This window comes from Dasypus novemcinctus, chromosome X (assembly GCF_030445035.2).
Source record: "Dasypus novemcinctus isolate mDasNov1 chromosome X, mDasNov1.1.hap2, whole genome shotgun sequence".
Lineage (NCBI taxonomy): Eukaryota > Metazoa > Chordata > Mammalia > Cingulata > Dasypodidae > Dasypus > Dasypus novemcinctus.
Genome location: NC_080704.1, coordinates 99284287 through 99307678, shown reverse-complemented (window position 1 = coordinate 99307678; position 23392 = coordinate 99284287). Strand labels below are relative to the sequence as shown.

The 23392-nt window shown below is 37.4% G+C and overlaps 1 protein-coding gene and 1 pseudogene across 10 annotated transcripts in view; one reads left to right on the top strand and one right to left on the bottom strand.

Moving 5' to 3' along the window:
* Nucleotides 1–23392, bottom strand: part of DIAPH2 (diaphanous related formin 2) — a 1008307-nt gene that overhangs the window by 936897 nt on the left and 48018 nt on the right. The window lies entirely within an intron of this gene.
* On the top strand, nucleotides 21562–22219 carry LOC139438126 (vesicle transport through interaction with t-SNAREs homolog 1B pseudogene; annotated as a pseudogene).

Here is a 23392-nt window from a genome sequence, read left to right as displayed (position 1 = left end):
TAATTGGACTCAATGGTACTGACGACTCCCTTTCCAATAACAAAGAGACTGCTAACAGTCCATGGCGTGAGTTGGCAGTCAAGATACACAAAATAACATCACTGGATAACCCTACTTTCATGCTTATAAGAAGCAAGGATCTGGGTGAGAGTTTTTTCAACACCTTAAGAGAGTTCTGTGGGATCAAATGGTATAATGACGCTGGCTGGCTCCTAGATACTCTGGATATGGGTTTGCGTTTCCTGAACGCAATGCTTCTTCCAAAACTACCATCCATGGTCTTACCAAATGTCTAATCTACTGATATGGCATTCCACACAGCATTGCTTCCAATCAAGGAACCCATTTCACAACAAATGATGTGCAGGAATGAGCACACGCCCATGGAATTCACTGGTCTTACCATGGCCCCCATCACCCTGGAGCACCTGGATTGATAGAATGGTGGACTGGCCTTTCAAAGACAAAATTATGGTGCCAATTAGGTGGCAACACCTTGCAGGGCTGGGGCAATTTTCTCCAGGAGGCAGTGTATGCTTTAAATCAACATCCACTCTGTGGTGCTGTTTCTCCCATAACCAGGATCCATAGGTCCAGGAATCAAGGGGTGGAAATGGGGAGTGGCACCACTCACTATTACGCCTAGTGATCCACTAGGAAAATGTTTGCTTCCTGTCCCTGCAACCTCAAACTCTGCTGGTCTACAGGTTTTAGTCTCAAAAGGAAGAGTGCTGTCACCAGGGAATACAACCCTGATTCCACTGAACTGGAAGTTAAAACTGCCACCTGGCCATTTTGGGCTCCTCTTACCTCTAAATCAACAGTCGAAGAAGGGAATTACTGTACTGGTTGGGGTGATTGATCCTGACTATCAAGGGGAAATTGGACTGCATTTACATAATGAGGATGAAGAAAAATTTGCCTGGATTACAGGAGATCCTATAGGGCATCTCCTAGTATTGCCATGTCCTATGATTAAAGTAAATGGAAAATTGCAACAACCCAATCCAAGCAGAACTAACAATGTCCCAGAATCTTCAGGAATCAAAGTTTGGGTCACCCCACCAGGCAAATAAACACGGCCAGCTGAAGTGCTTGCTGAGGGTAATGGAAACATGCAATGGGTAGTGGAAGAAGGTAGTGTTAAATATGAACTTTGACCACATGACCAGTTACAGAAATGAGGACTATAATGGTCATGACCCTTTTTTCCTTGTTTCATTATGATGATGACTGTATATATACACAAAACGAATTTCTTTATCTTCTTCACCAAACTTTTCCCTTATCATATAATAAGTTTTATCAGTTCATGTCAGAATATTTGAGGATGTCAAGGTTGAGAATGAGTATTACCCAAGAACTTGCACCCTATTCTGTATGGAATTAATGTGTTTCCGGTTGTATGCAGGAGAGTTGAACACTGTTAGGTGGAAATATATATATATGCATGTCTGTTATTGTTTTCACTTAGAGACTAAGTATGGTTTGAGGTAATGTATATGGTTGCTGAATTGAAAAGGGGTGGACTGTGATGGTTAGGCTATTGTGTCAACTCAGCCAGGTAATTGTGCCCAGTTGTTTGGTCATGCAAGCTCTGGGCTAACTGTAATACAGGAGCATTTATGGACTTTAGTCACCATTGACTTTACTGCATTCTAATTCATAGACAGCTGTTTATAATTACATCAATCAGGGAGATTGCCATCAGCAGTGAATGACACTTAACCCAATCAGATGAATGCCTTAAAAGGGGAAGTGATTCCAGCATTAATGGAGAATTTCCCAGCTCGTCTTTGGACAGCCAACATCTCCCAGAACTCGTCAAGAACCTTCATTGGACTTTCATTGCAGCCCCTGGTTGCAGCCTGCCTGCAGAACCTGGACTTGTGCATCCCCATGGCTGCGTGAGAGACTCTTATAGAATCACATGTTACTGACAGATATGTCCTGCTGATTCTGTTTCCCTAGAGAACACTGATTAATACACCACATATCCAATAAGGGTTTGATTTGCATGCTGTATAAAGAGATCATACCTCTCAACAATAAAAGAAGCAATCCAATTTAAAAAATGAACAAAATACTTAAATAGACATTACTCACAAGAGCAAATACAAATGGCAAAAAAGCACATGAAAAAAGCTCAAGATCACTAGCTATTAGGGAAATGCAAATCAAAACTTCAATGAGAAAAAAACAGAATATTTTTTTAAAGTAAAAAAAAACCTACAATAAATTATTATCTCACACCTTATGGAACGGCCATTATTAGGGGGAAAAAAAACAGAAAACAACAAGTGCTTGGGAGGATGTGGAAAATAAGAACACTTCTTCACTCTTGGTGGGAGTGTAGAATGGTGCAGCTTCTGTGGAAGACAGTTTGGCGGTTCCTCAGGAAGCTAAATGTAGAAATGCCCTATGATCCACTAATCCCTATACAAGGAATATATACAGAAGAACTGAAAACAGTGATGCAGGTAGACATTTGCATAGGTTTATAGGGGCATCGTTCACATTTGCCAAAAGATGGAAACAACCCAATGTCTATCAATCAATGCATAGATAAACAAAATGTGGTATATATCTACGATGGAATACTATGCTACAGTAAGAGGAAATGAAACTGGGACACATATGAAAACATAGATAAACCTTGATGGCATTATGCTAAATGAAATAAGCCGGACATTAAAGGACAAATAGTGTGTGGTTTCACTAATATGAACTAAATATGAATAAACAAAACACATGGAGTTAAAACCTAGACTATAGGTTACTAGGAGATAGGATAAGGACTGAGAAGTGGTATTCATGATTAATTATGTAGAATTTTCAATTACCTTGACTTTAAAAATGTCTAAATGGACAGAATTGATGGTAACACATTACAGTGAATATAATTAACAAGGCTGGCTTATAAATGGCATTGTTGCTGAAAAAGGTAATCTAGAGACATAACTGTCAACTGAAAGAAAGCTACAGAATAATCTAGGGACTGAATAACATAGTGAACCTGGAGTTGGATGAGGACTGTATTTAATAATAATAATAGGAGAATGTTCTTCTATGAACTAGAACAAACATGTTACTATTACATGTTGGCAAGATTATAGCGACGCATGGGGAAAGTACAATTAATGTAACTTTTGGATCATACTTAACAGCAATATTTTAATTTTCTTACATCACCATCAAAGAAGTTACTATTTTGATGCTAAGTGTCAATAATGGGGGTGGTATATGATATTTTCTTTTGGACTAAGGAAAACCTCACAGGTTTACTGGGTAAATGACTATACAACATTGTGATAAAAATGAGAGCTAATGATTGTATACTTTGAATAGTACAAGGCATGGGACCATATAACACAGTGAATCATGTGGTGGAAGATGTGGTTAATAGTACAAACACTAGAGTGTTTTCAACACACACACATTCCTCAATAAGACTACATGCCAATTTCTCATCAGAAACCAAGAGGCAAGAAGGCAGTGGTACATAATAGTTGAAGGTACTGAAAGAGAAAAACTGTCAGTAAACATTTCCATACTCGACAAACTGTCCTTCAAAATTGAGGGAGATTTTAAGATATTCATGCATAAGCAAGATCTGAGAGACTTCCATCACAAAGAGACTTGACCTACAAGAAATGCTAAATGAAATTTTTAAGTTGAAAGGAAAGGATATAGTAGCTTGGAACAGTACAAAGAAATGAAGATCCCCAGTAAAGGTAACGACTTGGGTATTTTAGTTTCCTAGTCTCTTCAAGCAAATATGCTGAAATGGGTTATGTCAAACACGGGAATTTATTTGCTCACTGTTTGAGGGTGGGAAAAATGCAATCAAGGCACCATCAAGGAAATGCTTTCTTCCTGATGACTGTGGCATTCAGGAGCTAGCTACTGGCAATTCTTGCTCCTCAGCTTGTCACATAGTAAGGCACATGGTAGCATCTCCTGGTCTTGCACTTCTCTTCTGGATTCCCTTGATGTTCAGCTTCTTGCTTCCTGTGGCTTTTGTTCTCTCTGTCTGAATTTCATTTTCCTTATAAAGGACTCCAGTAAAAGAATTAAGACCAATCATGAATGGTGTGGGCCACATCTTAACTAGAGTAACCTCATCAAAATATCCTACTTACAATGAGTTCACACCCACTGGAATGGATTAAATAAAAGAACATGATTTTCTGGGTATATAAAGCTTTAAACCATCACATTAGGTAAATGCAAATCCCAGTAGTAGAAAGGTAACATCTGTATTTAACTTTACTCCTTTCCTGCAAGATTTAGAATACAATTAAATAAGAAATAGTATTTCTATTTTATGGGTATAGAAAATATGAAGAGGTAATATGTGAAAAAAACAACATAAAGAGGGGAAATGGGGGATGGAAGATATAGGAGCAGAGACAGTGTATGCTACTGAAGTTAAGTTGCTATCTTTTCAAACTAGCAGATTACAGAATTAGGTTATTTAAAACAAACCCCATGAAACCACTGCAGTGAAGGCAGAGATCAAAGAGAAATTTATAGCCATAAATGTTTACATTTGAAAACAAGAAAGATCTCAAATCAGGGTGTTATAGAAGTGGAGAGTGGTTCAATTATTTGCATATAGAAAGGCCAGGACTCAAGAATGATTTTGAGAAGGAAAAATGATTTATTGATGGCCAGCCGGGTTCAGGACCTTTCTCTTTTTTTTTTTTTTAATTGATTTTGTAAAAATATTACATTAAAAAATATGAGGTCCCATTCAACCCCACCACCCCCACCCCACTACTCCCCCCCCAGCAACATTCACTCCCATCATCATGACACATTCATTGTATTTGGACCTTTCTGTTTCAAACCCAAGCCCTGAACAAGAATTTGGAGTTCCTTTTATACAGAGAGGAAAGGTCAAATTGTTCTTTGTTTCAGTGCTCAATAGGCTTGAATTAGCATATATCGTCCACATCCTAGGTAAGCTTTCAGCATGGACCTTATACATTCTAGATAAGCTTTTAGCACATTTGGTTTGCACTTTCCCTGAATATTTAAAGTTTATAGACTTTGCATTGTTAAACTGTATCTTGGGACTTGAGTCTTTGCCATGGTCACCAAGGGCAGGACTGCAGCCTCTTACCATCCCACACCCACAAGTCACAGACAGCTTAGGTTATCTACAAAGAGATGAAGAGCCTCCCACCCATAGCCCATATCAAGAGACCTAACCACAAACCTGGAAGAAGTAGAAAAGGAAGAGCACACTAAATCCAAAGTGAGCAAAATAAAGAGTAAAGATGACAGTGGAGATAAATGAAATAGAGAATAAAAATAACAGAGAGGGGAACAGATATGGCTCAAGCAGCTGGGCACCTGCTTCTCACATGGGAGGTTTCAGGTTTGGTTTCCAGTGCCTTCTAAAAACAAACAACAAAAATCCAACTCAGGGAAGCCAATGTGGCTCAGTGGTTGAGTGCCGGTTTCCCACATAGGAGATCCCAGATTCAATCCCCAACCCCAATATCTAAAAAAAAGACTCATCAAAACCAAAACTTTGCTTGTTGAAGAGTCACTAAAATCAAATCAAGACAAAAGAGAAAGAAGATACAAATAATAAAAATCAGAAACGAAATAGGAAACAATTACTACTAACTTCAAAGGAAAAAAAAAAAGATTATAAGGATACTGTGAGTAATTTTATGCAAATAAATTACATAACCTAAGTAAAATGGACAAATTCCTAGAAGCACACAAACTACCTACACTGAGTCAAGAAGAGACAATCTCAACAGACCAATAGCAAACAGAAAGATTGAATTGTAATTTAAAACTTATTTAAAAAAATGAAACCCTCCCAACAAAGAAAAGCCCAGGACCATATGGCGTCAATGGTGTATTACATAAAACTTTCCAGCAAAATTAACACCAACACTGCACAAACATTTCCAAAAAATTGAAGAGAGGAGAATACTTCCCAAGTCATTCTATGAGGCAAACATTATCCTAATACCAAAGCCAGATAATGATATCACACACAAAAAAATAAAATTACGGTCAATATTCTTCAGGAATATAGATCCTCAATAAAATACCAGCAAATGAAAATGTAACACAGTACTGCATAGCAGAGTAAAACCTCATGTGAAATATGACCGTGGTTAATAATGCATATATAAAACTGTTTTATTTAAAATTGAACAAATGTTATGTATGTTAATGTTACAAGATGTTAATATCATGCAAAATAGTAGCTACCAGAATTCAATAGCACATTAAAAAAAGTATACATCTTGATCACCTGGAACTTATCCCAAGAATGCAAGGGTGATTCAAGGTTTTTAAAAAACCAATTAATATAATATACCATACTAACGGAATGAAGAACAAAAACTACATGATTACCTCAAATGATATAAAATGACATCTGTGGACCATTAACTATGAGGTGTAGCGATGCCCAGAGATGAACTTACCAAATGCAATGGATGTGTCATGATGATGGGAGAGAGTGTTGCTGTGGGGGGAGTGGGGGGTGGGGGCGGTGGGGTTGAATGGGACTTCATATTTTTTGAATGTAATATTTTTTTAAAAATGAATTTAAAAAATAAAAAATAAAAAAATAAAATAAAATAAAATGACATCTGGCAATACCCAACATCCATTCTTTTATTTTTTTTTAAGATTTATTTTTTATTTTTCTTCCCTTTCCACCCCCCCAGTTGTCTGCTCTCTGTATCCATTCACTGCATGTTCTCCTGTGACCGCTTCTATCCTTATCAGCGGCACCAGGAATCTCTGTTTCCTTTTGTTGCATCATCTTGTGTCAGCTCTCTGTGTGTGCGGAGCCATTTTGGGCAGGCTGCACTTTCTTTCACGCTGGGCAGCTCTCCTTATGGGGCGTACTCCTTGCACGTGGGGCTCCCCTCTGCGGGGGACACCCCTGACTGGTGCGGCACTCCTTGTGCGGATCAGCACTGCGCATGGGCCAGCTCCACATGGGTCAAGGAGGCCCAGGGTTTGAACCCTGGACCTCCCATGCAGTAGGCGGATGCCCTATCCATTGGGCCAAGTCCGCTTCCCCCAACATCCATTCTTGATAAAAACACAGAAAACTAGGAAGAGAAGGAATCATCCTCAATATGATAAAGAGCATATATGAAAAACTACAACAAACATAATACTCAATGGTGAAAGATTGAAAGCTTTCTAAGATTAGGAACAAAACAAGGATGCCCACTGTCAACATTGTTATTCAACATTGTACTAGAAGTACTTGCAAGAGCAATTAGGCAAGAAAGAGAAATAAAAAGCATCCATATTAGTAAGGTAGAAATAAAACTTTCCCTATTTACAGATGACATGACCCTATATAGAGAAAAACCTGAAATAGCCACAACAAAGTTATTAGAACTAAAAAATGAATTCAGCAAATTACAGGGGTACAAATAACACACAAAAATAATGGTGTTTCCATGTACTAGTACTAATAATAAACTAAAAAGGAAATAAAATAATGAGGAAATCATTTTTAAAAATCCAATTACAATAGCAACTAAAAGAATAAAATATCAAGGAATAATTTAGCCAGGGAAAGAAAGGAGTTGTACACGGAACACTGCAAAACAATGCTGAAAGAAAATAAGGAAGATGTAAATAAATGGAAGGACTTTCCATGTTTATAGATTGGGAGACTAAATATTAAGATGTCAACAACCCTGCCCAAAGCAATTCAATGCTATCCCAATCAAAATTCCAACAGCCTTCTTTGCAGAAATGGAAAATGGAAATGCCAATCATCAAGTTTATATGGAAGAGAAAGGGGCCCCAAATGGCTAAAAACATTTTGAAAATGAGAACAAAGTTGGAGGAGTCACATTTCCCGATTTTAAGTTTTTACAAAGTCACAGTAATCAATCAGTACAGTATTGGCACAAATATAGACATATATACCAATTGAAAGTTGAGAATTAAACTCTCACAACTATAGTCAAATGATTTTTGACAAGGCTACCATGTCCACTCAGTGGGAAAATAATAGTCTAACAAATCATGGTGGCAAAACTGGATATCCGTACATATACAAAAGAATGAAGATGGACCCCTACTTCAGATCATACATAAAAACCAACTCATAATTCATCAAAGACCTAAATATTAAAAAAAAAAACAGAAATATAAATCTCTTATAAGAAAACCTAGGGAAGCATCTTCAGGACCTTGCATTAGTCAGTTTCTTAGACTTTACACCAGGATAACAAGCAAAAACAAAAAAAGAGATAACTGGGACTTCATTAAAATTAAAAACTTGTGTGCAAAGTATTTTATCATGAAAATAAAAAGACACCTATTCAATGGCAGAAAATATTTGGAAACCACATATCCAATAAAGATTTAATATCCAGAAATGTAAGGAAATCTTACAACTCAACAAAGAAAAGTCAAACAATCCACAAATACTTGAATAGGCATTTTTCTAAAGAAGATATATAAATGGCCAGAAAGCAAAAGAAAAAATGCTCAAAATCATTAGCTATTAGGGAAATGCAAATCAAAACCAAAATAAGATAACATTTCACATCCTCTAGAATAGCTATCTTAAAAATGTAAAATTACAAGTGTTGGAGAGGATGTGGAAAAATAGGAATACTCATTCATTCATTGTTGGTATAAATGTAAGATGGTGCAACCAGTGCAGATGACAATTTGGCAGTTCTTCTGAGAGTTAAATATAGAATTACCATATGACCCAGCAATCTCATTTCTAGATATATACTCCAAAGAACTGAAAGCAGGGACTCAAACAGATATTTGCATACTGATATTCATAAAGGCCATTATTCGCAACTGCCAAAAGATGGAAGCAACCCAAGTATTCATCAACCAAGGAATGGTTAAACAAAATGTGATATACACATACATTGGGGTGGCGGACTTGGTCCAGTGGTTAGGGCGTCCGTCTACCACATGGGAGGTCTGCGGTTCAAACCCTGGGCCTCCTTGACCCACGTGGAGCTGCCCCATGCGCAGTGCTGATGCGCACAAGGAGTGCCCTGCCACACAGGGGTGTCCCCCGCGTAAGGGAGCCCCATGCGCAAGGAGTGCGCCCCGTAAGGAGAGCCGCCCAGCGCGAAAGAAAGTGCAGCCTGCCCAGGAATGGTGCCGCCCACACGGAGAGCTGACACAGCAAGGTGACACAACAAAAAGAAACACAGATTCCCGTGCCGCTGACAACAACAGAAGCAGACAAAGAAGACACAGCAAATAGACACAGAGAACAGACAATCGGGGTGGGGGGGAAGGGGAGAGAAATAAATAAATCTTAAAAAAAAAAAAACATACATTGGAATATTTTTCAGCTGTAAAAAGGAATTAAGTCCTGATACACACAAAAACATGTACCAACCTTGAAGACATCATGTTGAGTGAAACAAGCCAGACACAACAGGACAAATAGTACATGATCTCACTGATAGGGAACAATTAGAATTAGCAAATGCACAGAGTCAGAAACTGTAAGATAGGTTACCAAGGACTGGGGTGGAGGTAGGTAATGGGGAGTTAGCACTTAAATTGTACAGTTTCTATTTGGGTTGGTGGAAAAGTTTTGGGAATGCTTGCTCATGATAGTAGAACATCACTGCAAATGTAATTTAATTAACACCAATGAATTATATTTGCATGAGGCAGCAAGGGGAAATTTGTATTTGTTACTAGACTATTTTTTTCAATAAAACCATAGGAATATACAAATAAACAGTGTTAACTAAAGTATAACTATAGTTAATAGTATAATTATAATAATATTGTTTCATCAATTTTTAAAAAGGTACGACACAAATGCAAAGTGTTAATAATAGGGTGGAAAACCATGGGTGTAAGGGGTTAATATATGCAAACTCTGTATTTCCTGCATGATTTTTTTCTTGTAGAACTATGATTTCTCTAATAAAATAAATTGTATGTTATCACTTACAAGAGATGGCTAGAAATAGCAAATTTGCAGAATGAGAAAGCAGATTAATGGTTAGAGAGGAATGGGAGGAATGGGAGGAAGGAAAGTTCTTTATTTACAAAAATAAATACATATATATATATAAAGTTCACTGGGGTAATTATATAAGTTACAACTAAAGGATCTGCAGTAAAAGGTAAATCATATCATGCAAATATTTTATATATTAGCTAAGAAGGAATGGTACAAAAGGTGTTGAAATACTAACAAAACAAAACAAACAAGTTCAGAGAGCTATAAAAAACTTTTTTTCAAGAATAAAAATTAGTCATTTTTATGTGAACTGATCTTTAAAAGTATTTTCAAATGTTTGATTTAAATTCATTCTAATTTATAATGATGTTCTATAGGGACAACGTCTCAAATTATATCTGAATTAATTTATATAGGTGCATGCACAACAGACACAAGCAAACATGGATTTTACTCCTATGTATGAGCTGTAGAGCTACAATGGAATTAAAATTTAAAATGACCCCAAAAAAAAACTTATTGAAGCCACACCCCTGAATTAAAAGCTTTGATTAAAGTCATTTTGGTAAGTTTTTATCATGCAAATCTAATAATAATGGTCATTACAATGGGAGAATATTGCAAAATTAATTGGCCATATATTTTCATTAAAATCAACTTTGGGGGAAGGGGATGTGGCTCAAGTGATAGAGCTTCCACCTACCATAAGGGAGGACCCTGGGGCCTCTTGATGAAAAAAATGAAGAGAAAGCATGCCTGCGCGGCAAGCCAGCCAGTGCCTGCGTGGTAAGCCAAGGTGAGTGCCTGCATGGTGAGTCGAGTGCCCATGCAAGTGCCCACATGGTGAACCAAGTGCCCTCATGGCGAGCCAGTGCCTGCATAGTGAGCCGAGTGCCGGGTGGTGGGCCGAGTGCACGTGCAAGTGAGTCATGCAGTAAGATGATGACCCAACGAAAGAGAGACAAAGGGGAGAGCCAAAGTGAAGCACAGGAGAAACCAGTAACTGAGAGTGCACAGCTGACAGGGAACCTCTCTCCACATCAGAGGTCCCCAGGATCAAATCCCAGTGAATCCTAGAGGAGAAGAAATGAGAAGACAAAAAGAAAAACAGATACAGAAGATCACACAGCACATGGACACAGACAGCAAAAACAGTAGGGCAGGGGGAGAAGGAGGGGAAAGGGGAAATAAATAAATAAATCTTTTTTAAAAATCAACTTTGAAAGAGCAATAAGACTGTGTATTAGCCAAGCAATCAGAGTTTAATAAGTTTCATTTATGATCACTTATATTAAATATAACTTAGTACTGTATGAGTATTGTATAATTATTTACTTATCACTTCAGAGTCTCAGTCCTTTAAGAATAAGAGAAACGACCAGTTTACTAAGCTCTAATGCTGAAGTTCTCATTGCAATGCAAAAGAAATTACTATGAGAAAATTAAGTTTTAATTTTCTCAAGCAGAAATTAGTAACAGCAAGATATAAAGATTCAGTTCTCTTATGTCCAATGTTATATGGTGATACAGATGTTTTATAAACATCATTGCAATTACTCAAATACCAAAGAAGTTGTACAACTAAATTGCATATAATTCAAAAGTCTTACCAACAACTCAAAAACTTAGTCACACAATTTGACTGTGTTCTTCTCTTATAAAGAAAATAAGCAGAGGAATTGTATCCATCATCCATGTGGAATCTAAGCCCCCTCTTGATCTAGAGGTGGAGGGGACATCGCCATCCCAGGGTCCACAGAATGGAGGAATAAGATATGGACTACAGTGGACTTACTGATATTCTACTGTAAAACCATTGTGACGAGTAATAGAAGAAATTTTAGCATCGAGGTAGAGAAAGCGGCCACAGTAGTTGCTGAGGGCAGGGAAAGGGAAGAAGAGATATGATGTGTGGACACTTTTGGGATTTTGAGTTGTCCTAAATGATACTGCAGGGTCAAATGCTGGACTTTATATATCCTGCCATAACCCACTGAATGTACTGGGGGAGAGTGCAAACTACAGGGTAAACTATTACCTGTGTAGTGCACCAGTTTCCCAAAATATGTTCACCAAGTGCGATGAGTGTGCCACAATGATGAAGGAGGTTGTTGGTGTGGGAGGACTGGGATGGGGGGGATGAGGGGTATATAGGAACCTCATATTTTTTAATGTAACATTTTTTTTTGTAAAGTATTTATCTTCAAAAAATACAATTTATAGAAACGATGTGGTGAGTGGTGGGGAGTCGGTTATATGGGAACCTCTTATGATTTTTGTTTTTTTATGTTTTTTAAAGTAACATTCCTTGTGATCTATTAACTTTATTTTAAATAAATAAATAAAATTACACTTAAAAAAAAAAAGAAAAAGAAAAGAAGTTGGACATCACAATTAAGATGAGGGAGAAATTACTGGCCCAGATTTAAGTTTCTTGCTTTCCAAGAATGGCAGATACAGAAAACTATGCTCAATTCAACTGAACAAATATTTAAGCATCTACTATGTGATAAGCATAGTCACTTCCTTTATGTAGGCTGCAAAGTAACTGAAGGCCAGATGAATAAAGGAACAATAACAATGGAGAAATTCTGAGAGCTCTGAGATGGTAGCACCCTATTTTTACCTCCATATACTCTCCAGGTTAGAACAGACCTTAGGTAAGGACATTTTTATCAACCACCAATCTGAACACTTTCCTAACAGTAAGGGTCATTTTCATACACCACCATGTCATATTCTTAGGCACAGTAGAACTCTATCACCATTAGCAATTAGGAAGAGATGACATATCAATTGGCAGTGTGGTAGGCACTGTTAAGTTAAAGAGACATCGTCATGACCTTGAAGGGAAAATAAACTGTAGTTGAGATGATGAAGTTACAGACATTGTGCTTCAATTCTCCACCTTACTTGGCTATTGTTACCATCTCAAACTGCCCATTTCATCATTTTAACCAAGAGTTGCTTTTATATTTCTGTTAACTGTAAGAACATCACCTCAGAAATTCCATCAAAATTAAAGCATCAGATTTTAATGAACCAGACACTCTATAAGCCAAATTCTACAAAAAAACTCACTACCTTCCCTTTGACATGGGACATAACTCCCAGGGATAGGCCTCCCTGGAACCAAGGGATTATTACCAAGTGTTAATCAGCAATGTATTTCAAGAAAGACCTTGATAAAAAGGGGGAAATATTAAGTAAAATAGAGTTTTTATGGCTAAGAAAGTTCAAAATAAGTTGGGAGGTCATTCCAGAGGTTATGCTTATGCAGGTCCCAGCCAGACTTCACAAACTGCCACAGTAATTAAAGCCTCAAACAAAAGTGCTCCTGAGGGCAGTAGGGACATCCAGAAACCATAGTCAAGCCAGACGGCCACATGAAATCAACACTCCCTCAGTGGGCTCTACCTGGGAATATATGAAAGCTGTTTCCTCCATATAACATAGTTATACTCATTTATAAATCCCCTCATCAGGATTCTTCTACTCCTTTTATTTGAATCTATACTTTTCAATCTACTCATTGAGTATATTCCTCGGAGTCTTAAATCATTCAGATTGTTCTTATGTTTGTTGAACCCTGAATCCCAGCAAATATGGGGCCAACTCCAACTCTTCAGTTCTTAGAGCTAGCCCTGGACAACTAACAAAATAATGATAATGGATAAGACCTATCCTGAAAGCAAGGAGTATCTTCAGCTGCAAGCAAAACAATTCCATTTTTACCCATAATATCTATGTTCCTTCTCGGCCTGAAGCAGTAAGAATGGACATCCTCCCAAATCCCCCAAGATTGGGGAATAAACAAAAATAAGGAGGGGGAGAGTGCAACCACTGACTAAAGCAGATTTACTGTTATTGTAACCATTACCTTCTATTAACTAAGTAACTTGTAACATAATATTGATTTAAAAGATAATTTTTTTAAAAATTAACCCACCAGAGTTCTTGGCTATTACAAATCAAAACTCTTTCCACTATTTTTATGACAAGAAAATATTCCTTTTGGGATTTATCCTCACGATGTGCTTCCAATTGATAAAGATCAAAAAATTTATCCACAAAGCAAAATGAGTTAAGTTTTAGTGAAACACAAATATACCATCACAGTACAAGGCTTTAGTTTGTTTGTTTGTTTTTTTTTATGAAGCAGAAGGCCATGTTACTCATCAGACAAGTTTCAATAATGTCATAACAAGATATGCCCAATCTGAAATTAATTGTCTTGCCATAAATTTCAACCCCTAACTTCTGAGGGGTGACTATGATATGGGAATCCAGCAGTCACTTTGGTGTAACAAGAGTAATCAGCTTTCAGACTAAGGGTGAAACATTCAGGGAATGTTACGTTTGCTGCTTATTTATTTTAAAACGTTTACACTAATGAATTGGAGGAAATCACTTCAGCACCTGATTTAATCAGAAACAACTGCAGGAAGAGTCTAGCTTTCTTATAGTAGTAGCTCTTTCTGTAGGTATAGAAAGAATGTGTGTTTGTTTCGTACTAAACTATTTTAAATGGAAAAATTGTTGGGACATGAAAGTTCCTTTCTTTCTCAATCTATGAATAAAAAACAATAGAAATGAATGAGAAAGCTAGCTTTACACTAATGTAAATGTTTCCAAATATAGCACAGCACTTAGTAAATAACAGATACCCTTAAAACAATGAATAAGCCAAGCGAGGCTCACTATTTAATACATTTTTACCTTCACTATTTTAAAAAAGACAAATGTTTCAACCTAACATCAATCAAGTACTTACTATATGCCCAGCACTTTATGGCACATAGACCTTTAAGATATGAGTCTGGCCTTATGAATTTTAACCAGGGAGTGAAAACCAAACACATAAAACAAACAGAAAATTAAATACTAAACTGTGAGCTTTTGAGGAATGTATCTTCTCCTCTGTAAGCACTATCACATAGTCCTGGTCTTATTGTCTTCACAACATTAACCACTATCTGAAATTATCTTGTTCACTTATTTACTTGTTTGTGTTCTAGTTCCTAGAAAATAACTTCCCTTAATAGCAGGAACCTTAAATGTCTTATTCACTTCTGGAACTCTGACACTTAGAACAGGTACTGGCACATAATAATTGCTCAAATATTTGGAGAATAAATTAAGCACTGTTGGACTTCAAAGAAGAAATATGTAAATATAGTTAAGAAACAATAAAGAATTGTACCTTAATGATTGGGTAGAATTTAAACAGCCAGAAAGGAAAGAGAGAGAAGTCAGACAAAAGGAACAGGGAAGGTAAGCAGCAAAGAAACAAAGAGTTCAAATTGAAGGGTATTAAATTTTGAATGCATAGGGTGGGATCAGATTAGAGACAGTTTTGCAAACTGCAAGGAGTAGTCTAAATCAAGTTTGACAATCTCTGGGAGTCTTTATGATTTCCTGAGCGAGATACAGAGAATGTGGTATTTTAGAAAGATAAGCTCAGGTGACACAGGTCCACAATTTCTTACCTGAAAACGCTGAAGCCAGATGTGTTTTAGAATTCAGAATGTTTCATATTTTAGAAAGGAATATGGTATGTATACCATATATTATAAAATACCCCCAGAAGGATCAGGGGTAGCACTCTGTACTCAAATGCAATCATGTTTAATTGTGAAATATAAATATTCCACAAAACAGGATATATAAAGACTATACACAGCACCAAGTCAGGTTTGGGTTTTGGAGCCAAATGACAAAATTCTGAGGAATGCTTGTATGTGGAAAATCACTTTTCTTTTGCTGCTTTCAGAATCATCTCTTTCTTTGGCAATTGAAATTCTGATTAGTATTTGTCTTGCAATAGGTCCATTAGCGTTTATCATGTTTGGTGTTTATTGTGCTTTTTAGATGTGTATATTTATATCTCTTGACAGATTAGGGAAATTTAGAACCATTATTTCCTCGAATATTTCTTCTGCCCCTTTCTCCTTCTCCTCTCCTCTTCTGGGACTCCCATAGTGAATCTGTTGGTATTCTTCATTTTGCTCCACAAGTGTGTGAAATTCTGATCAATTTTCTTTTCATTCTTTTCTCTATGTGCTCTTCAGATTGTATGATTCGATTGTCCTGTCTTCTAGATTACTGATTATTTCTTCTGCCTGTTGAAATCTGTTATTGAAATCTTCTTGTATAGTTTTATTCTCCATTGTTGAGTTTTTCATTCCTATTGGCCTGATATGTTCTTCTTTTTTAGAGATTTATTTTTTTTATTTCCCCCCCTCCACTGTTTGTACTTACTGTCTGCTCTCTGTGTCTGTTCACTGTGTGCTCTCCATATCTGCTAGTCTTCTTTTTAGGGGCACTGGGAACCAAACCCAGGAACTCCCATGTGGGAAGGTGGCACCCAACTGCTTCAGTCACCTCTGTTCCCTGCTTGTTGTGTCTTTCATTGTGTTTCCTCATTGTATCTCCTTGTTGTGTTATCTCATTACATCCTTTGTTGCATCATATCGGCTCGCTGTCTTGCTCGTCTTCTTTAGAAGGCACTGGGAACCAAACCCGGGAACTCCCATGTGGTAGGCAGGTACCCAACTGCTTGAACCATATCAGCTTCCCTGTTTTGTTGGTTTGTTTTCTTCTATTTTTATTATCTTTTTTTTAAAGATACATAAATCATACAAAAGGTTACATTTTAAAATATAAGAGGGAAATGGATGTGGCTCAACCAATCGGGCTCCCATTTACCATACAGGAGGTGCAGGGTTCAATCCCCAGGGCCTCCTGGTGAGGGCAAGCTGGCCCACCTGGCAAGCTGGTACACATGGAGTGCTGGTCCATGTGGGAATGCCATACCGCGTAGGAATGCTGCCCTGCGTGGGAATGCCACCAAGTGCGGGAAAGACACCCCACACAGGAATGCCAGCTGGCACGGAGAACTGGCACAGCAGGATAATACAAAAGACAAAGAGGAGAGAAAATGAGAAGACATAGCAAAACAGGGTGTTGAGGTGGTACAAGAGTAATCACCTCTCTCCCACTCCAGAAGGTCCAAGGTCGGTTCCCAGAGCTGCCTAATGAGAATACAAGCAGACACAGAAGAACGCACAACAAACAGACACAGAGAGCAGACAACGGGGGGAATGGGGGAGGGGTAGAAAAAATTATTCTTTAGAAAAAAATATAAGAGGTTCCCATATACCCCACTCCCCACAAACCCCACTCCTCCCACATCATCAACTTCTTTCATTAGTATGGTAAATTCATTGCATTTGATGAGTACATTTTGGAGCATTACTATACAGCAAGAATTATAGTTTATGTTGTAGTTTATACTCTCTCCCAGTCCTTCATTGGGTTATGGCATGATGTATACTGTTCAGCATCTGTCCCAGCAATATCATTCAGGACAACTAAAAGTCCCGAAAATGCCCCAATATCACACCTTGTTTTCCCTCTCCCTGCCTTCAGCAACTCCAGTGGTCACTGTCTTCACATCAATTATTAATTTCTTCCATTGCTAGAGTCACACTAATTCTATAGTAGAATACCAGTAAGTCGACTCTAATCCCTATTTTATTCCTCCATACTGAGGACCCTGAGATGGCAATGTTCCCTTGACCTCTAAATCTAGAGGGCACTTAGATCTCAAATGACTGATGGATGGAATTCCCCTGCTTGCAGTTGTAGACTCTCCTGGTTCCCTGGTGAAGTGGTTGACCATTCTCACCTCCCCGTTAGATAACCCAGGTAAGTCCAATAAACCACAGAGTAGGTGTTGCAACTCTGCTGAGGCTCGGGGCCCAGCTGGCACATAGACAGTCCAGAGATTCAAGTCTCCTGAGCATACACCAACCCCAGCGCCAACCACAGGTTCAGTAAAAGTGACAGAAGAGACATGCTCAGAAAGGTCACATCTGAGTCCAACTCCATTACACTCAGGAGCACAAATTCCAAAGTAGGGCCCACTGAAAAGGCACTGAACTCCAGAGCCATCTGCCATGACTGTATGACCTGGGTGTTTCCATAGCCCTCAGGAAAACCACTACCCGGGGTTGTATCTACTTTGCCTGCCTCTGAGATCCTGCTGAAATGTATGTAAGTGTGATCCCTTTGATGACCTCCCAACTCATTTTGAAGTCTCTTAACCATATAAACTCATTTGTCTTTACCATTTCACCCATTTATTCAAGGTCTTTTTCTAGTTGCATCACCAGCTGGTAACTGGTAGTAATCCCTCAGTGCCAGGAGGCTCATCCCTGGGAGTTACATCCCATGCTTGGGGGAAGGTAATGCAAGGAAGGAACCAAACCCGGGGGAAGGTAATTCAAGGAAGGAACCATACCCAGGACCTCCCATGTGGTAGGTGGGCACCCAACTACTTGAACCACATCTGCTGCCCTGTTTCATTATGTTTTGTATTTGTTTTGGGGAGGTAAAAACCAGGACCTCATACAAGGGAAGCAGATGCTCAACCACTTGAGCTACATCTACTCCCCTCCATACCTTTCTTAATCTGCCCTTCTTTCTCCCACATATCCTTTCTGTTCCTATCTGAGGTTAGTTGGCCCCATTATAAGGTTTCCACGGTTCCTAAACTTCCCCTTTTGTAATACATTCCAATTACAAAATTACATTTACCTATCAGTATTGGTCTTCGCTGCTAGACTAGAAACTCAATGGAGGAAAGATTGTCTCTCTTGGTCTCCACCAGGTCTTCAGGTTTTTGAAGTTTCTAGCCCACAGTAAACACTCAAAACTTGTGATGACTGAATGAATGAAGAGAGAGAGACACAGAGACACAGAGGGACAGAGAGAGATTCAGTTGTGAATTGATAAGAGCCTAGGATATGATGATATCCATAGGAATAGAAAAGGTAGTCACTATATATAATTTTGTTGAAAATAACTCTGGTTATTGAAGCAATGTACCCAGACATATGATTGCTGTTTGTATTAAATAAAGTAATTTAAATATCTGCTGTTATGATTATCTTTATGAGACTCAATAACCTATAAGTGTCTATGACTATAACTCCAGAGAGACTTCAACTCACAATGATTTGCCATATATCTACTTCAAGTACCTTTCATAAATAACCACACCATTGAGTTTTCTGATTTAATAGAAAAATTAATCTGACAAAACAAAGTGATTCATTCCTTTAAAAAAGTAAAAAGTATAAATCTAAAATTGAAAATTATACCTCAGTTGTGACTAAGGTAATAATGTAATATACTTTCCTGTATGAAAAAAAAACACATGAAAGTCAACAATTGATTTAAGTTAATTTCACTATTAATAATTTTAACTGGTATTCTTAAATTTGCAAACAATTCCCCATTTCAGGAATGGGTTGGGGTCTAAAAGTTTATTTGTATGGCAGTTGTTTAGTCCTTGGAACATGTTTCCAAAGGTGCAACCAGTAAAAATGGTCCCCAAAATAAACGCAGACAACTCCTACCCCCTCCACAGAAAACAAAATCAGTTTACTGGACTGCATAAGTAGAACTCTTAAAATTACTAAATGTCATTCTTTTTTATAACAAAAATGTAAAACTTAAAAAATAAGGAAAACATGATATAGTAAAAATATTTTTAGTAGTCAGAAAACTTAAAAAGGGTCTCTGAAAGGATTTAGTATTAATGAAAAAAATGTATTAAATTTTGTAAACTCTATCCCCCCCTACCACCCAACTTCAGAGTCTATACTGAGTAGTGATAACTCCATTAAAAGCTATTCCACAGTGTTCATAAAATGGTTTTTCATTTAGTCTTATTTTGGATAAGAGACTTTTTGCTGAAAAAAATGTGACAAAAATTATGTCAAAATGAAATGAAAAACATTACAGAAAAAAATTGTCTTGACACTGTTTTAAAAATACTTTCATAACCAATTCAAAGGTTGTTTCAAATTTTTTACAGTTTAATAATTTTAAGAAAAATAGCAATCATGTTATTGTTTATTCTTAGAAGCCCTTAAACTTCTTCTTCACCAACTTTGTGTTTTTCAAAACAGACTTTTATGTATTTGAATTTACTGAGTTAGAGCAAGAATGTAAATAAATCAGCAACTATACTTAGACCTTGAAGTCTCATGTGTAATGTGTAATCACTGTATCAGTTACAACATGAAAGCAGAACTCTATGTTCCTTTGCCTGAAAAATAACAGACAACTCAAGAACGAACATAATGGCCCTTAAACACGTATAGGCCAAAGCAGATGACTCAAATTTCTTTCTTTTTTTTAATATAACGAAATCACAGAAATTTTTGCCAAAAGGTTTTTGATGTAGAACACATATTTTTCTTTTTTTCTGTTCACTTAGACTTTAAAACAGCCATGGACCCAATAAATCAATGCATGCTTCACACTTTCCAAAAAGCAAGAAAATATGAAGGGGCTATTAACCTCTTCTACAATTCTTTGGCTTTGCTGATGCCAACAAAGATTTCTGACCAGCAAAATCAAGTTTTTACACAGGAGCACCTGAAAACCAGATACATACACACACACACACACACACACACATTTCTGCATGTAATTAACCAGGTTTGTTAATCTTGCCAACAACCTTCAGGGTATGTATGAGGTGCTCTTCAGTATAACATAGAAAGACTGAGGTATACAGACTAAATTTGAGAATTTCTGAACTTATTTTGATAGTGTTTGTTCAAGTTCCTATTTTCTTCACTGTTGAATAATTGGGTTTTTAAACAGTTGAGCCAATTAGGGATTAGGAAGCTTGAACTTAAATGTTACTATGCAAGTGACAGAATAATTTATATTCAGTACATCACTGAAAAACAAACACAGATGTGCTAAACACTTATAGAATTTTTTCTTACTGCTGTCATGAGGTCTAGCTCCAAAGTAATGTGTGCCAGCACCAGACTCAGTCAGATTTTTTTACAAAATTCCTAAACTGAATCCTTTTCAAGTACCATTTTATTTGCAAATAATCTTAAATTTATTTTAAACTAAATGACCTGTTTAATGGCTATATGCAATATTACTGACGTTTTGAACTCACATGAACCCTTTGTAGTCTTAACGCAAGACATGGACTTAAATTCTTCCACAGAAACCAAGTTCTCAATGTTGGTTAAATTACCAAACCATCTTACAAAATCTAATTTAATCTATAATACATCTTCATATTAGAGCTAGTAGTAGTATTTATTCAAACTCCAGCCCTCTTTGAAGCACTTTCTGTAGAAAATACATAATGGAACTCAGGGTGCAAAATCTTGAGTTTTCCCTTTCTGCAGGCAGTACTAGCTGCATTAGAAATGGTCCATAAAAGGACAAAAAAGAGACAAATGGGAACTTATTTCAACATAAGGGTGCAGAGAGTAACACAGGAGAAGACACCATTCTAGATCAAGCTCATTAAGTATCAACTGGGAAACTGTGAGAAATTTACCTATTTTATGAAAAAGTGTCCTAAAAATCTAAAACACTTTATAAAAATTGCCTCTAGAGTATTTAAAGTGAATTTGGATTCTGGGCAGCGGTAACAGCAGTCACCGTGATCCCTGCGGGGCTGGGCTGCTGACCGTCATGCTAGGAGCGAGCCTCCAGCCCAAAATCTCAGCAACCACCGCAAGAGTTAGGCCTGCACCATGGCCACCTCTGCCCTATCCTCAGAACATTTCAAGAAACTGCATGAAATCTTCTGTAGTCTCCTTGAGTATCTACAAGTGGTGCCAGAGCAGCTGCTGGGGACAGCGGGGACCACTGACAGAGACAGAGAAGGAACTACATTATGCAACCTATCTTTCTGCAACCCCATGACATTCAAGCTTCAAACTTACAAGAAGGACCTTGCTGAACAACATCAGGAGGTGAGAAGCACACCTTTGACAGCCACACCTGGGGGTCAAGGAGACAGGAAATACGGCACATATGTAGTGGAGAAGGGGATATGAATCAGCAACAGTCTCAAAGAGCACTGTTTATGCAAGGCACTGACAGCCTGAACTGGGCCACCAAGAGAATTGAGCATTCTCATCACACTGCCACAGAGACTGACCAGATTGGCTGAGAAATTATAGAGGAGACTGGAGAGCAACAAGAACAGCTGGAACGTTCCAAGACTAGACTGGAATACAAGTGAAAACTTGAGAAAAAAATCGGAAGAGTCTCCATTCAATGTCCAGAAATGTGGCATCCAATAAACTGCTGCTTTCCATCATCTTACTGGAGCATGCCACCCTGGGAGGCCTGATTTATTACAAAATTTTCCTCAGCATTGGTTTTTGGACCAGAACTTTGACCTAATGAATGAATGGTGTTAGGAACAAAGAATAAATATGTCGCTGCTGTGAGCTGACAGTTGAATGATACACTGTATAATCAGGCTGTGGGAGGAGGAAAGGAAGACAGAAAACTACTTAAATGTGAAGGAATAGCAAGACCACTGCCATATACCAAGGTAATAAATGTTGTTTATGATGACTTAAAAGGAAAGTGATTGTTCAAGAGTTTCATTACAAACTTTATGCACCAAAGAGAAAGGTCTCTCCATTTTCAGATATGCACTGAGTAATGAGTATGTCAAATTTCACAAACTATACAAATGCATCCTTCTAGGGATGAGTTGAGTTTTTAATAGTGACCAATTATTTTAGCAAGGTAACAGACTGACATCCCCCCTCCAGTTAATACCATAATAAAAGAGAAGCATTTTCTTTGAGAAGTATTTTCTTACATATGAAATGCAGATATGAAACTATATATAACCCAAAGTTATAGATGGCAACTAAACATAAACATGTAACCCACTGACAATGAAGATTTAGAATAAGTTAACGAAAAATCAATGAAGAGCCATGAAATAAAACCACTAGAAAAGAGACAGAAATTGACAGAGTAAATTCACCAACATATTCAGATGTCTAGACATCAGGAAAAAATTACAAGTCATACTAAGAAACAGAAAGACATGGCCAGCCAAAGGAACAAACCTAAAATCCTGACGAGACACAGGATTTAAGACAACTAATCAATGAAAATCACACAAATCTCCTACATCAATTCAAGGAACTGAAGGAAAACGTGAATAAAGAGTTACTGGATATTAAGACAACACTGGGTGAACATAAAAAAAAAAACTCAAAGCCTACAAAGAGAAGTAACAGCTTCTTGAAATGAAAGACACAATGGATGAGACTAACAATACAGTAGATGCACATAAAATATTTGAATTGATGAAGAAGATAATAGTGAAATCAAGGACAGACCAATTGAACCTTGAAAAGACAGGTGAACAAAAAGAGAAAAGAATGGAAAAAATGGAACAGCATCACAGGGACCTGCATGGCAACATGAAATACAAAAACATGCACATTATCAGTGTCCCAGAATGGGAAGAGAACAGAAAAGAGGCAGAAAATATATTTGAGAATATAATGACCAAAAACTTCGCAACCCTTATTAAAGACATCAATATCA